Source organism: Perognathus longimembris, chromosome 21 (genome assembly GCF_023159225.1).
Source record: "Perognathus longimembris pacificus isolate PPM17 chromosome 21, ASM2315922v1, whole genome shotgun sequence".
NCBI lineage: Eukaryota > Metazoa > Chordata > Mammalia > Rodentia > Heteromyidae > Perognathus > Perognathus longimembris.
The window spans coordinates 22,063,453-22,080,550 of NC_063181.1; positions in this window are offsets into that span (position 1 = coordinate 22,063,453).

Genomic DNA, 17,098 nt, shown 5'->3' on the forward strand with positions numbered 1-17,098 from the left:
TACTTTTAACAGAATAGAGAGATAGTCCTGCCAATTAATCATTTTTGAAGGATGTTGAATAGTGCTAAGTAATGATTCCCTTGAAATTCATTGTTGAAAGTTCACAGAGATGAGGGCCATTAAAGTGTATTATTCTATGTATGATTTTGCATTAAACCAGAAAAGTGGACATTAAGTTGTAGTTTTCTGTATTAGTAATTTATCTACTTATGTCACTCTGTTCACTTAGTATAGCATGACAGTTTGGTTTAAAAATGAAAAAAAAAGAATACCACTTCCTGAACATCTGATACAAATGTCTAAAAGTTAGAAATCCTATAATAACATTAGCTTCCTCATTTCCCCTTATACTACTTAATGACATTCTAACAGAAGCAGAGTATTTGGCTGACTAAACCTTAATTGACCTTGTTCTTAGGTAGCATAGGTAATCCTCATCCTCATTTTACTATTTTCACTTACTGTCCTATAAACACCATTTTGTTGTACATCTATTGTGTACATAGTTCATCCAATTTCAGCAAAACAGCCTATAGAAAATGAGTTCATCGGGGCTGGGGATATAGCCTAGTGGCAAGAGCGCTTGCCTCGTATACATGAAGGCCTGGGTTCGATTCCCCAGCACCACATATACAGAAAATGGACAGAAGCGGCGCTGTGGTTCAAGTGGCAGAGTGCTAGCCTTGAGCAAAAAACAAGCCAGGGACAGTGCTCAGGCCCTGAGTCCAAGTCCCAGGACTGGCAAAAAAAAAAAAAGAAAATGAGTTCATCCATTTTGAACTAATAGTTACATAGGAGAATTAAACAACACATTGACAGTCAAGAAAACACAAATGCAAATCACTAATTGTTTAATGATATTATGTAATAACCAAAGGAAAATTAGGATAAATGATTAAAATCTAGTTCTGCACATTTAACATGGGCTTGTTTACAATGAGTATGAAAGTACTGCCTAAATATTAGTAAATGAATGCTTTTGGTTGTCATAAAATCTACAACTTCTATTTTCATGGTTTTACTTTTGCCACAATTAGACACAGATTCTATTTTTGTTCCACACACATTGAATCACAGGTAAATCGTGTTTTAAAATGCAATATGCAAACAATTTTGGCCTCACTGGAAGCAAGTTATCTTCTCTTTTTTGTGTCCTTTGCTCTCATTTGTAATATGAGAAAAGTAGATAAGAAAATCTTTACTTCTGAAACCATACTTTTTCAAGTATATCAATTTAATACAGTTTTCTTTGGTCAAATAAAGACATAACATCTTTATATCTGTGTGTGCTTGTAGGTGCGCGCACGCGCATGCGTGCACACACAAAAGTTAAAGACCCCAAAAAAGAGAGTATTGTGTTGGTTTCTTGATAGGTAAATATTTGAATTCTGATGTGTTAAATTTTATAAAGTTAGTATGTATATATATATTATCTTAAAGTTAGTATATTATTTATATACAATTATAATAGTTTACACCTTCTATAACTAAAGCATTAATTCATATATTATATTAATGCTTTAACATTTGTGTGTTCACTTATCTTTTATATAGTGTTTAGTTCATCTATATAGCAATAGTACTGCCAACAATAACACCACCTGTCATATCATTACACCAGCAAATAGCTCTAGAGAACTTCCTAGCCAGTATTATATAGACTAGAAGATATACGGGGTATATTAACCCATTCAATGCATATAGCATCCTATGAATTGAATATTTTTCATTTTATAGCTGCAGAAACTGAGATATAAAACAGTGAATTAACTCACCTGTGTTTACATTTTTAAGTGATAGCAATAAGAGTATTTGTTAGTAGTGACCATTGACTATATCTACTTAACTGTCACATATATAACTAAAAATTCAAGAGCTGAAAATAAAAATCTGCCAGCATCTGCTTCTATTTTATGCTCTTCACAACGTCCTCTGTTGTTGTCTTGTACATAAACATGTTTTCTTTCTATTTCTGGATTCTCAATATCTAAGAGATCCCTTTGGAATAATTATATTATCTCTTTTCTTTGTTCTTGACTTTTCATTATGGGTTTGATAATTTCTTGTGTGAACTAATAAACTTCTAACTTCTCAATTCCAGTCTGTCTTCTTTACATCTGTCTAATGCCATCAGAAAATGCACATGGCTTTATGATATTACTTCAATTAAAATTCTCCAATAATTCTTGTTAATCCTCAAATATTGCTGAAGTTTTATCAGGAATTCCTGCTATACCTCAGTATCTTCCTTACAGATTATCTCCCATGTTCATTCTCTTCCTCACTCTTCACCCTCCTACACTATCTTGTTCTAGCCAGTTGTTGTTCAGTTTCTCTTGGTGTTTTTCAACTCCAATACCATCTCTGTGTACATTCAGCTATTCAAACAAAACTAGAAAACAAGAGTAGAATACAATAATAGAGAAAAAGACCTATGAGTAAGAAGACCTAAATTCTTTAAATGCAAAATTTAGAGGAGAAAATGAAGACTTCCAGAAGAAAGTTAAATCTTGGTTACAAATAAAACATAAATGTAATCCGTAAAAAAACACAAGCAAACAGCTTGTCACAGCTTAGGAAAAATGACTACAAAATTATGAAATTAAAGAGAAAAGACATGTACACAAGTAAAAATCATTTGGAAAATTTATTATTCCTTGTTTCCATGTTTAGTGAGATCCTCAAGCACTCTCTGTTGCTCTCTTTCATGTAAAATAACATTAAGTGTGCAATATTGCCTATATTTACACTAGGTCTGACGTTTTTTGAAGGGCAGGTACAGTGCCAACACAATATATAATACAGAAAAAGATACAGAGATTTATAAAATTTATTGAAATCTTATCGAGGCTGTATGGGTAGAAGGCTCGATGTGTAAAGATAATGTAGAAGAAGATAAAACTAGATTTAAGTGCATGGGAGGAAGCAGTAGAGTCTGTGTATGTGTCCACGTATGCACATACAATGAAATCAAGATAGGTAAGGTCAGCAATGAAGAGCAAATATCTCTTAGCAAAAATGGAGGAGCTTCATAGAATTCTGAATGAAAATATGTGCCATAAGGAAAGCAATATTCTATTGAAGTCAATATTCTAGGCACAAAAAGAGGAAAAAGAAGAAAGGGAAAGAAAGAGCAAACAAATCATATTTTTTTTAAACTCTCATAAAACCTTGTGCATCTAGTTTACTTGAAGCATTTCCTGTATGCTTTAGGAGATAAAATGTCTCCCCATGAAGGCAGTATCAGTATTTTTCCACTGCCAGAGTAAAGGATTAGAAAATGACAAGCATAGATACTCAGTCTAATGAGCAGGTATTGAATACTTTCAGTGATCACTTAGAGATGTAAAAATAGGAGGGGGAAGAAAGAGGGAAGAGGAGGAGGTGAAAGAGTAGGGGGAAAGTGGAGGAAGAGGAGGAGGAGGGAGGAAAGGAAGGAGGAGGAGGAAGAGGAGGGAGGAGTAAGGAGGAAGACAAAAAGAGAAGTTGAATCCTCAAAGTAATCTCAGCAGATCCAAGGAGGTGAAAGTAGCAGAGACTACAAGTATTAATTGTGGAGTGCAAAAAAAAAAAAAAGTCTCAGCTTTGCAGGTATGGCACTGCCTATTTTTTATTTTATAAACAATTAAGCAATTTGACTTTTGAAAACTACTCATTACTGCCATTTTCATCATGTTTAATCATTTCTTACTAAAATTCTTTATCATTCACCTATGTATTTTTATTTGTTTCTTGAATATGTATGTATGTGTATATATATATTCATATATTTGTTCTCTGAAAAGTATATATTCAGGAACCATGAAACAATATTGTAAGCACAAAACAAGGGGCAAAAAAGAGAACATATACAGGGCTGGGGATATGGCCTAGTGGCAAGAGTGCCTGCCTCATATACATGAGGCCCTGGGTTCGATTCCCCAGCACCACATATACAGAAAATGGCCAGAAGTGGCGCTGTGGCTCAAGTGGCAGAGTGCTAGCCTTGAGTAAAAAGAAGCCAGGGACAGTGCTCAGGCCCTGAGTCCAAGCCCCAGGACTGGCACAAAAAAAAGAAAGAAAGAAAGAAAACATATACAAACAAAAATTTCCATAAAACATTGCTCCTCTAGTTACTTAAAGCACTGCTTGTTGGCTTCTGTTATATATAATTAAAATTATTTTTTTAAATAGATTTTATACACTATTGTTTTAGTAGAACAGATCTTTAGGATGAAATATTTTGCTGCCCTTGATTTAGACCATTACTAGCTTTGGTATTAAAATGTCAATTTGTTACTTTTCATGTATGATTTGAAATGCTCCTTGAAAACAAAAGACATAGTTTATCAGAGTTCCACACATTTGCTAGCTCTGGTTTACAGTGAAAGTACAAGTAACATGCATGTGCCGAACAAATACATTAAGACCATTGTGATTACAGCGAATGTCAATAAGGGTTACCATTACTTTCACAGTGTGTTGATATTTTAATACTTAGGAGTCCTAAGGATAAATGACACTCACATATTATCCTTATAAATAAATTGTGTCTGGATTATCACAAGTTGATCCAGCAAGCTTGTGGGCAGTGAGAATTGCTCGTCTTCTGAACGCAGGGAAATGACTATTGTTTGGAGGTGTCATTGAAGAGTGATTCAATATTTTGGATTCCAACTGTAAATAGCATTTATATTAGGTCTCCTATGCCTTCTTAGGAATGTTATAGTCTTTAAACATATTTTTCCATAACCAATATTTTGAATTTATTTAAATTGGGAGAAACTTTCTCTAGGAACTGTATTCTTCCTTACTTTAGAATAAACAACTTAGTAGAGATAATAAGTATACTGATGCATATGAGTATAAACCCATCTAATTTTTATTTTAATATATAAGCATATACTTATGTCACTATTTAATTGTTGCGGCTTAGTTACTTGATTAAGGAAGAACTTACATCTTTGACTACAGCTCTCTTGTTAACAAAATTTTAATGAAATTATCACCCACTTTCTATGAGCTTTGGAATACTCTGGCCACTAGCATGTGTATAATGTTGTCATATTTCTCTTTCTTTCATTCCTAAAACAGTGGGGGTTTTTTTTTAGTTACATCAGTAACACTTGATTGAATGTAGAGAGATGGATGAAGAAGAAAGGGTTAAAATAAACCTAAGTTTGTTGTAAATATACCAATGTGTCATGTATAAATCATATTCAATATGTAAACAAATTAATCATGAGGCTTACACCTTCAAGTATAAAATAACTTTTAAAAATTCAGTAAGAGTTTTCCAAGAAGACATTCCAGAGGCCAGAGAACTGCCTGCTTTTGTAATGAACCATGAGTGCTACATGTTCTTTAGATTTCAATGAACAGCAGCAGATGTGTTCATTTTAATGATAAAATTGAACCTGTCACTTCATTCCCACTTCCTACACTTTCATATGTCTTCGTACTAGCCAAGAGCAAACCCACTAGCTTTTATTATACTCAATAGTAGGAACTCTACCATCTTGAAACTGGATGATGTACACACATATCATTTGTAATCATTTTTCTTAAGGAGAATATTTTGAGTTTGAAGCCAACTCATAAGCAACAATTCAACAATTCAAAAATGGATACTGTAGCTATTTATATTTTTAATCGCTGCTTTAAATGCCATATGCAGTACACTTCTCAAGTTTCCAGCAAAGATAAAACCATGACAAATAATTAATAAGACCTCAGGATATAGATTTGAAAAGATCCACACAGCCTTAAACTAAAGGGTAACCTCCAATAAAGAAGAATTATAATCTTCACCCACATTTTAACTTCTCAAGAAAAAAAAAGGTAAGTAAACTAGACATAGGGACTCCCTCCTGTAATCCATCTATTCAGGAAGTAGAGATTGAGACAATCACAATTCAAGGACAATCTGGGCAAAAATTCAGCAAGGTTGACATTTCAATAAATAATTCAGGCCTGGTGATACTCTTCTTTGATCTTAGCTATGCTGGAGGATGTAAGTAGGAAGATTGTAACCTAATACTGGCCTCAGGAAAAATCATGAGACATTATCTGAAAAATCACTTAAAAATTCCATTTTAGTTGATTGTAAATTTAGTAGTCAACTGTAAGATAAATTCAAAAGTACTAGTATGATTTCAGATTATATGAACAGAAACATGGCCTAAAAGCCAAGGGGTTGAAAATACCTTTTGTTCTGGCTGGGCAGGTCTAGAATGATGGACCAGAAGTGTTTTCTGTCATCTCACCTTGAGCATGCAACCACTCAACTTGCTGCTCGCAAGCATGAGCAGTGGCACATATGAGGATCATAAAAGCCTCTGCAGGAGAAGTTGATTAAGAAAATAAAATTTAGTGGGAGAATTTTCAAACTACTTGCAGAGATGACATGTATAAGAGGAAAATTGTAGTCTACGGTACTCAAAAAAACAGCAGCACATCTAATGGGAGATAGATACAACATTTTAGCTCAGTACCAACTATAATATTAGTTCTGAAAATAGATTGATTATATCATGAGTAGGCAAATTCACCACCACTGATAGGATTGAAGCAGATGTTTAAATACTACCCTATCAGGGAGCGGAAGGCAGGATATATTATATAGTATTAACAAGTAAGCATTAATTAGTAAAGCAATAACTAGAGGAGTGGGTTGAGAGTGACTTTTTTTTTTACTGTGACTCACAAGAAGAAAGAAATTTTGCATAATGAGTATTTGCATGCAGAAGTATAGATAAATGAAGTAAAATGGTTAGAAAATAATGCTTGCAATCCTTCAGATGCTATATTTTAGTCCAATGTTGAGGATTTTTGGTTTAAAATACTGTTATGCTTCTTGAGATAAATGTCATATCCCAAATTTGAACCCCACCCATAATTTGGAGATGCTGCACAGAATGACCACTTCCAAAATCCGAACCTTACCACTCTAGTCAAAATACTGGCGATGTATCTCACTTGGTTGTTAACAGAAGCTCAGAAGGTGACTACTGGTTATAAACAATTAGAGAGCAAAGATATGACATTCCTGGGATTCCTCTCACTATTTAGATTTCATTTCACATTTGGAAATATAAACATCAATGTTATAAATTGGGAGACTCTATGTTAACATATATACAGCATATTTCCAGTTAGTGTTCAGCAGTAAAGCCAGGCTGCTAAGAGGAAGATATGCCACAGGGGTTCTCAACAACTTCTTAATAATTCGGAGAAATAATTGTTATCATTAACTGGGGGGATATGTAGTTGGTGGACACAAACAGGTGGGTAGAAATAATCTGAGCCTTACTCTCGTTACTTGTTAGCTCTTTATACTAAAATGAGGGCTCGAGCAGACAACTTGAATACAAGACATAAATGTCTATATGATTTAGGGCAGTCAAGTATTAAGTGGAAGTTCACATGTTTATTCCATTATTCACAGTTTCCTAGAAGAGTATCTTGGTAGAGGGATGAGATAAGCCCAGAAATACAACCAGAACTTGATGAATTATTGCAAGAGTATTACTAATAAAAATGCATGTTTGGATGAGTCCCTCAAAGGTGTTATATTTCTACTCTTGAGTTGGAGAATATGTAACTTCTCAGATGGGATTGTTTTCTTGGAAGGAAAGAGATAAAGAAAAGTGTTAGAAATTATGCACTGTAGAGACATTAGAACATTATAAGAACTGGACATACCTTCACAAATGTTTACTGTGTTTGGTGTTGCTGATTTTGTCTTGTGTTCTTTGTAAGGGGACATTTTTCACTGAAAGATTTGAAGAAACAAAACCCATTCTTTACAGTAAAAACATTTTTTTAAAGAATCTCTGAGGCAGATACTTCTTTTTAAAAATCAAATTCCTCCCAAGTCACCTTGTGGATTGTGGCTATGGTTGAAAAGACTGAATCTGGACAGGTTGGTCTCCCTGACTCATCAATCAGATGTTCATACACTTGAGATGTTTATACTCTATAAATTTCAGTTGCTTCCAATTTGAAAATCAAATGTCTATTGTATATTGCTGAGAAATGTAGGTAGAAAGGGAGCATAAAGCAGTCATTCTATCTGGTTTACTTAGTATAATCCAATTTTCTATCCACAAGAGCATATGTGTGTGTTTATATCCTCCATTTGTTCCCATTTGTATTTATGTTTATGGATAGTGGTAGACAGTACCTCTACTCAGAAATGTATTTTTTGTGCTTCTAGCAAAGCTTGGATTGAATTGCTCAGGGAATCTCTTTCATCACCGCTGGGTCTTCTTTCAAGTTCATACCACCCTGGCAGGGGCTGACCTTTCTTTACTCTTTAAGGATAGATTTATTTTTCAGAGACAAACCTAAATGCCCAGTGCTCACCTGACAATTTGATAACAGGAGCTTACTGTCTCACCTTTTGACACACCCATGTCTCTTGTTAGTACTTAAAAAAACAACCTGGAGGCCTGCCAGCTAATGACCTGCATGTCCACCCGCCCATACCTGGCTTGCTGCCCACTTCACAGAAACACCAGCCTCCTTCTATGGGCCAATCAAAGAAAAAAAATGTCTACAGCAGAAAATGACTTAGGGACCTGGCTGCTAGTGGCAACTTAAAGGGTTGGCACAACTGTTGAGCCTTGGTGGCAGGTGGTAAGAGGAGGCAGCTGTTTCAGACATCCATCCAAAAGGACTTGAGAACTCAGTGGCAGTAAGTATCTGCGAGATGTCCCAAGTCCTTGAATGTAGATTCTGTTACCCCAGCTCCAAGCCACCAAAGTATACCACAAAGATTGTATAGGAACTGCTCATTCTGTCTATTCTCAGTTATGGAAAGTTGATACTACAGAGTCTAAGGACATAAATATCAGTCCCAGGGGGTCCCAACTGCAACTCTTTGGAGAAGAAGAAGGAACCAAGAGCAGTGGTCTTCCTGCAGAGGGGGTCCACAATACAGTTAGCCATCTGCTTCTTCTGTTGGTTCTGAATCCACAGATTCAACCAATCACAGTTGGGAACTATTGCAAAAACATTGTACCCCTCTTAAACTTGTTCAGACTTCTTTCCTTTATTCCTAAACACCACAGTATAACAAGATTTCATTTAGCATTGAAGTTTATGAAAGTAATTGCATAGACTATATGTCTATATTTCTATATGTTCTAATAAAGGAGCTTGATCTCTGTGTATTGTGACATCCTGAAGAGCAGGAAAAGTCTTGGAACCAATCTTCTGTAGATGCGAGGGAACAGTGAATTTGTAAACACCCAGAATTAAAGGCCCGTACTTATTCCTATGGAATCCAGAATGGATTCCGGAATGCTGGCGTGTATTCACAAGCCTGTGAGGGCATCATTAATTCTCAGTCAGTTAACATTCTGGGAACTTAGTTTGAAACAAAATATCATTTTTGAGCTAGAAAACATTTTCAGGCTAGTATACTCTTCTTCTGAACAATATTATAGATGAGAACAAATGTCATTATAATATATATAATATATGTATATATGGACATATATATATATATACATACTTCGTTTGTAAAATATAAAATGTCATAATGACCACTAATGAGAGTATAGACAATGGAGGTTGGGCATACACTGGTCACCATCAATTACAACTTCCCTTCTCTGACCTTCAGTTTCTTCATGAAAAAGAGAAGAGTTTTTGGAAACTCTAACAGGAATTCAAAATATTATTGGGTAATAAATTATATTGTGATAGTATATAGAATTTCTTCCTACTTTGTTCCCCATTTTGATTGGTCAATTGCAAATGCAAAGGACTGAAAATTACCTTCAGAAAGACAATAGAAAGAACTAAAGAGGTTGGATACTATCTTTAAAAAAAATGCATGATTGAGGGTGAAACAAGTAGCAGGTCTTTTCCTCCCTCTCTTTCTACCAAGAAGCAGGGAACAGATTGAGGCCTACTCTTTTTCTACCTTCTTCCCATGAAAATCCGAAAACTTTCTTTAAATAATCTATCCAGAATAATGGAGATTGAAGCTTCCACCCACCCCAGGGCTGGTTCTCAAGCTGAACTTTAATGCTGACATCCATCCCACCTTCTTTTTGGAAGGCAATCACTAGAGTCACTGGACAGCTGCTGCTCTGCTGGGTAATAGGTGTGGGGGCCATGGGGATCCTGCTACACAGTCCATCCTGGGTTGGAAATGTCTTCCAGTCAGGGAGTGTGCTGTTTATTTCCTATTCTTGTCTAAATGCCCACAACATTTCTACTTTTCCTGCTGTTTAATCCAAGGTTTTAGTGACAAAGCAGGCTCCACTTTAGCTCTCTGCCTCCATCATCCTTTGGTTGGTTCACTTGGGTTACACTTGAACAGCACTTAGGTGGCAGGGGCTGTTAACCAGATATTTTTACCATGTGTCTTTGTTGCCCTCATGGTTAAGTGTAATGAATTTGAAGCAGGCATTCTGAAGGAAGGCAGCTCCTGAAAGGCAAACACCCAACTTTCAGATGACTTCCCCCCTCCCTCATATACACCTATACATATTGCTCTATGGCTGCTCCCAACTACAAAATGTTCTGGAGCCGAAAGCATAGTGGCTTCATGTCCCTGCTCTTCCCTTCTGTGTTCTTGCATCTTCCTTCTCTTTAACTCCTGAGAGCAGATACCACCTAACCTGAGTTAGGGACCAAGGCAGACAAAAGTAGGTAATATTACCGATTTGCATTGCCTTTCTGGAAGAAAACCACTGTTCCATCTCCTTTTGACTTCTTCCACTTTCTGTTTTACTTTCCTCTGCTTATTCCTCTTTGTCTCCTTCTTCCTCCCCTCTGACCAAATGGTCCTCATTGTCAAGACCCAGAAATCAGGATAACCTTGTTAGGATTGTAGTAGAGCTATAATCCATTCAATGAGTTAAAAGAGACTTTGGAGGAGAGTTATGAACCCAATCAGCTTGTCTAAGGGAAATAAAGTTTAAATTGCAAAGTGGTCCTTATCCTCGTACATGTTAAGATGTCACCCTGCTCAGCTGAATACTGCTTTTGGAGCTCTGTGTCAATTTTGAAACACTGTCTCTTGGAGAAATCCATATAACCCTTGAATTATGCTGAAGTATCAAGCTGTTGTCTATTTTGCTAAATCATATGAATCCCTAATAGCATCGTACATTTGTTTACTTAGCCCTGCCAGCCTGAGTGATAACATGCAATTGATCTTTGTCTGACAGTGCCTGGTACACTGGCTCAAGACAACACAGTGATTTGACTCTGGAAGAAAGCATTTGGGGTTAAATGTGCCAGGTGTAGGCCAGGCAGATGGCATAGCAGCGGTGCTTTGTGTTGTCATGCACATAATCTGATTTCTGAAATGACCTCGAGACACCAATTTGCTCTGCTCAATATCAGGTGTGTGGTGAGGAGCCCAGTCTCTGGGGAACCCTATGCCGCTTTTCAGCGCTTCTCATCTGTGGGCTAATGGACATCACTCTCATTGCAAATGGCACTGTTTGCTCTTCCAACAGGAAGAAATTGTTAAAACGCGGGTGGCTTTAGCAGGCAGCAGGTGTGGCAGTGCATCCTGAGTAGATAATTGAAAATATTTTTTTTAAGTTGTAACGTTGGCACCTAACAGTAAATACTACACCACTCAGGGTCACTCCAAATGCACAAGAACTGAATTTAATTTTTGTTTGAACAACTATTGATATCTATTTCTATTTCCTTTCTTTTTCAGAAGATGGTTATTTTCAAGATGAAGTATTTGAAAAGCAGAATTTTAATGATACTTCACCAGATTTTTCTATCTTTAGTAAATAATAGTAGTAATGCCATCTTTGTATTTATTTCTAGTGAACTTTCTGTAAAATCTAATTCACTTCCCATGGAAAATAAAAATCAGCAGCATGAGTTGCCTCCATTTAATGATGTAAAAACAAAGGATTTTGCAAAGTTCTAGAAATTGAATTTAGGAGACTAAAAAATTTTCCTACTTGCTTCTACTATGAATCTATATTGTACTTACATATGTCAGATATTATGAGTTTCAGCCATTGTCTTGCTCTTACATCTTAAGACTAACAAAAGGGGGTGCCTCTTTACACCCTAAGACTAACAAGTGGGGGTGCCTCGTTTATTTGCTTCAATTTGTAAGACATTAAAATCACATACTTTCATCAGTTGTCAAGTACTTATTTAACAAGCCAAGTAATTATTTTAAGTCCTGGGAACAGAATTACTAGTAAACTGAAAGGCCTTTTTACTTTTCACCAATTGAGTTGATAATATAAAGCCAATATTTTGTCATCAGAAAAAGCTTTCATAGTTTGAAATCTTAAGATACAAGAGAGTAAAAGCAACATATTATATAAATAATGAAATAACAGGAATAGCTCTAAATTAATTTCTGAATGGAGGACACTATTTCTGTGTTTTGTTTATCACAAAATTACTCATTTCAGAGAAAAGTAAAAGAAAAATTAAATATTTCATATTTTTGCTTGTTGATTTGCCAAATGAGATTGTACTCTGCTTATATCAGAGATGGAATGTGATGCTCATTTCTACCTACTGTATTGGGAAATTAATACTTGAGAAAGATTAGGGTGGTGAAAAGGCCAAGGAAAATTATTTTCTGAAGATTACCTGAGGAAATAGGTATTTATTATGGACAAATTCAAGGGTTAAGAACAACCTAGGCATGCTTTAGAAAAACCATCACAAAGATGACTGTAATTTCAGACTGTGGTTCTGAAAGAATGAAGATATTAATTCTTACAGCAATTATAGTGTGTTCCAACATGTTATGGTTATTATTGCCAGATTTCTTAAAAGAGCAATATGCTACAGAGGGCAGAATTAAAGTTGATCACATCTCAGTTCCCTTCCAAAGTCTAAATTCTTATTATGTGACTCTTAGAAAATATTCTGATAGCCACTCCTAGTTCTGTGACTTCTAGTCTAGCTGCAGATTTTTCCAGTAGCCCCATGTTATCTAACTTTATGCCCTTGTACATGATCCTTCAACCGAATTCATCAATTTATCTACATTCCATAGATGCATTTATTTTCACAGGGCTAAAGTTAAAAGGAGAAAATTCTCACATCAACATGTTTCCAAAAGCATTCATGATGAGAATTTTCCCTTTGGAAAAAAAAAAGTGCTAAGCATGTCTTAAACAGTAGACAAGTCAGAAGTGTGTCATCAAAAATTACATCACGCCAGCCAATGGCACACTATTAAATGCATCTAAATTCCCTGCATTCCTCTTCAGAATCTGTTTACAAAACGATTCCTAAACACAGATGGAGCTTTTTTTTCTTTCTGCCTGCACATATTAATTTGTGTTTTTATTTATGCACTTCAGATCTCTATGGCATTTGTCCTTTAGTATGACACCAAGTCATTTTTTATACATGTTCTGTGAAGAAAAAAAAAAAGGTGGCCCTTGCCCTGCAGTCAACCTCACAAATCCTGGACACACACACATGCATTTTTTATTGTTCTCACATGTTGCTCAACAGCCTGCATGATTATTGCTTCACAGCACAGCAGATGGGTTCTTGCATAGCGGTGAAACAGATGAGATGTTCAAATCGATTGTTTTATCAACAATCAGTTGCAGATAAAAATCATTTTAATGAGAGAAATTAATGGTGTTTGCAAACATGCTGTTAATTAAAGAACATTGCTTAGGCATGTTTTTTTTTTCACCTCTTTTTTTTTTTCTGCACACAATTTTTTGTTACCCATGACATCTTTCATTATTGACTCATGCCCCAAAGAAAAGGCGATTAAAATCTGCTTTTGTTTGATGTAGCTTTTATTGAAGAAAGAAATAGATCTTTCTGAAGCTTCCTGGTGAGATGAAAGTCTAATTATCTCCACAAATGAAAGGAAAAGCTTTAATTAGGCCTGTGCTGAATCTGCGCACTGTGAATTTGTGCATTGTGATGGATGGAACCCGCATCTCCTCCGTGACTGCCGGAGAAATAATGAAGGAAGAGGAGAGCTAGCCTGCTCCCAAGATTCAGCTGGCAGAGTGGAATTGGAGGCACACCTGGGTTGTGAGCAAGTGCCCAGAGCAGCTGCCACAGGCCATGTTTCAGTGCTGTGCATTCGGCTGTTTTACAGCCTCCCTCTGAGCTTTGATCTCTTTTCAGACAGCAGGGGTCCTAACAAATCAAGCTTTTCATGTTTCACTCAGTTTCACTCTCTTTTACTTCACCATTCACACTCAAACTCCAAAGAGGATGGATAAAATATTGTCTTTTTCTGAAGCAATTAATGATCGGCAGCTGACGTGATTGAAGTAGGTATTATGCCTTACAAGCAGTATTTTAAGGGTGACCGTAGGGACACTAGAGGAAGAAATGAATTCTTTATTTAACTTTGAGTTGTTTACTTCACTGTTTATGACTTTTACTAATCACTGACGCATATGGCTTACTATGTTGGTACTCTCGTGCAAATGTGCTGAAATGTCCACCCAGGTAGGAAAGGGCTTACTGCAGATTATTCTGCTAATTGTCACAGGAAGAAAGGTAAAAAGACCAAATAAGGCAGGTTGCCTTATTTTATTCCATGTCTGCTCATGTGGAAGGCAATGTCTATTTTCATGTCATCCCACTGATGTTAGGAAGGTCAGCTCTGACTTGCTCTCTCCTGGCTGGCTGTTAATCTGTCCTTTTTCATTGAATCCAAAAGCACTTTGGACATCAAGAGTGATGATTGGGCTTTTTGCAAACACTTTTGGGGGGCCAGGATTTTTTTTAAAGCAGTGAGAAAGTGGGAAATGGAACAGCATGCACACCCAATTTGACCTCCCCCACCTGCTGCCCACCCTACTTTGCTGGAAAATTCCCTCTTATGAAAGAATGATGGATTTATTTGCAAGGGAAATAAATATATCACCAGCCCAAAAGCAAGAGAGAAAAGAAATTGTATGTGGGACACGACACTTTCCCTTGTTTTAAGGAGATTGAGTGAAGGGTAAAACTTGTGATCCAAGAAAACTTCTCTTTGCAGACTCTTCTGTTTTATAAAGGGCAGTACAGGCATTTGTGAATGGAAAATGGGTTGAATTCACTGTGGCAATTATGAAAGTAGAGTATGAATTGGTTTGGAGTATGCAATGTTGGACTGGAAGTATGTGTTGATTTGGTAGACTATGTAAGTTGGCCTGAAGTGATGAAGCAGGCTTTAATAGCTAAATTTTAATAACCCATTGTTAGATCTCTTTGTAACGATTTGGACTTAGCTCCAACCCTGGTCACTCCATGTGCCCTGTAAGAAATCTTTACAATACCATGTTTAGTCCCAGGGCAGGCCACTGCTATTTATACATTTCACCCCCAGCCTTGACCTTCTTGCAGGTGCTAGGCACCCACCAGGAAGGCATGATGAAAGTAACAATAAAGAATTGGAATGGACAGAATAGAAGTTGACAGCTGCCTCTCTCTGAATCCCATAGTACATTGATGTCTGTTATGAGCAATACAAGGCATAGGGGACTGGGGCCTCACCCAGGTGCCACTGCTGAGGGGGATCTAGAGAAAGTTGACACAAATTAGGGCAGAGTGGATGAAACTCAACGGCTCATTCAGCATCACATGCGGCCCCCAGCCTGTATCCTCCCCTCAAGTCAGACATGTGCAGGAAAGTGTGGAAACTTTGGAAAGTTATAATTTGTTTCAGCAGAGTACAGCATCACAGTGCGATAGTAAAATAAAACGAAAATGGAAAGCCAGAGAACAGATGCCAGCAAACCCCCTAATTAAATGCTCACTTTCCTCCTTTCAAGCTCTATCTGCGTCAACATTCAATTTCACTCTGTAGAGCTCAGCCCCTGTATCTTCAAGTGTGAGTTCATTGGTGGTATAAATGTCTTCCGTGTGTGTGTGTGTGTGTGTGTGTGTGTGTGTGTGTGTGTGTGCGCATTGCTTATTTCCTGATGTGGAGAGAATAGCATGGTGGCCTTGTGAAGCTAAGGAGACCCTGAAAAATTGGATCTCACTTTATGATGTTGACTTTCACAGCAGAAAAGTATTCAATTGACTTTATTCCTCTTTTTAAATAATTGACATAGTATTAGAGCATTTAAAGCCAAAGTCTAGAGACTTCAAACAAGTAGGAAGATAATCTGAGGTCAAGCAAATAAAAAATTAAAACAGAAGTCTTTGGGAACTCCCCTCAGAACATGTCTAACTTTTTGTTCTGTTCATTTTAAATTCTCTAAAAGTGTAAAATAAAAAGGGTGTTGTAAGAGTCATCGAAAAATAACCACTTTTACTCACCAAAAAGAAAATGTATTAAAGGTACTTAAATTAAAATTACTCCATAAAAGAAAATCACTTTACTACATTAAAAAACAATTCAACACCACAACCAAAAATTAAAAAATAGAGAGAGACAAACCACCCAAGGAAGAAATGTGAGAGAGAACAATTCAGTTCTTCTAAGAGTTGGTGTCCAAGCAACATTTAACAAAAGAGAAAGCACTTTTTGGAAAGTATTGTAAGTCTAAGGGAAATTTTTATTCCTTAAAAAAATCAGGAACATTGAGTTCTGTTGAAGAGGAATAGAGATTCCTAGGTAAATTTGTGAGTTTATCTCTGTCTCACTGAAAACATAGTTTGGAGCTGACAGTTCAGGTCCCTTGATTATGTTCATTGTAATATATATAAAATCACTGTTTACCCAGAAGTTGTATCCAGAACTGAAATATGGTATGGTCAAACTTTTGAGTCAACTTTTGTCCTATCATGCTGAAATGACTAGATTCAAGTTAAGAAATTTTCAGGCTGGGTGCTGGTGGTTCACACCAATAATCCTAGCTATTCAGGAGACTGAGATCTGAGGATTGCACTTCCATGTCAGTCCAGAAAGGAAAGTCTTTCAGACTTTCATCTCCAATTAACCACTTACAAAAAAGCCAGCCATGGAGCTGCCTCAAGTGGTAGAGCACTAGCCTTGAGAGAAAAACTTCAGGGACAGCACCTAGGTACTGAGTTTGAGAACTAGGACTGGCACGGAGGGAAAGGAAGCAAAGGGAAGGAAAGGGGAAAGGAAGAAACAGACATCATCAGAAACGCTTAATTATTTTTCTAGAGTGAACAAAAAGAAAATCATTCAAGAAAATATAGCCAGCCCTTTGTATCT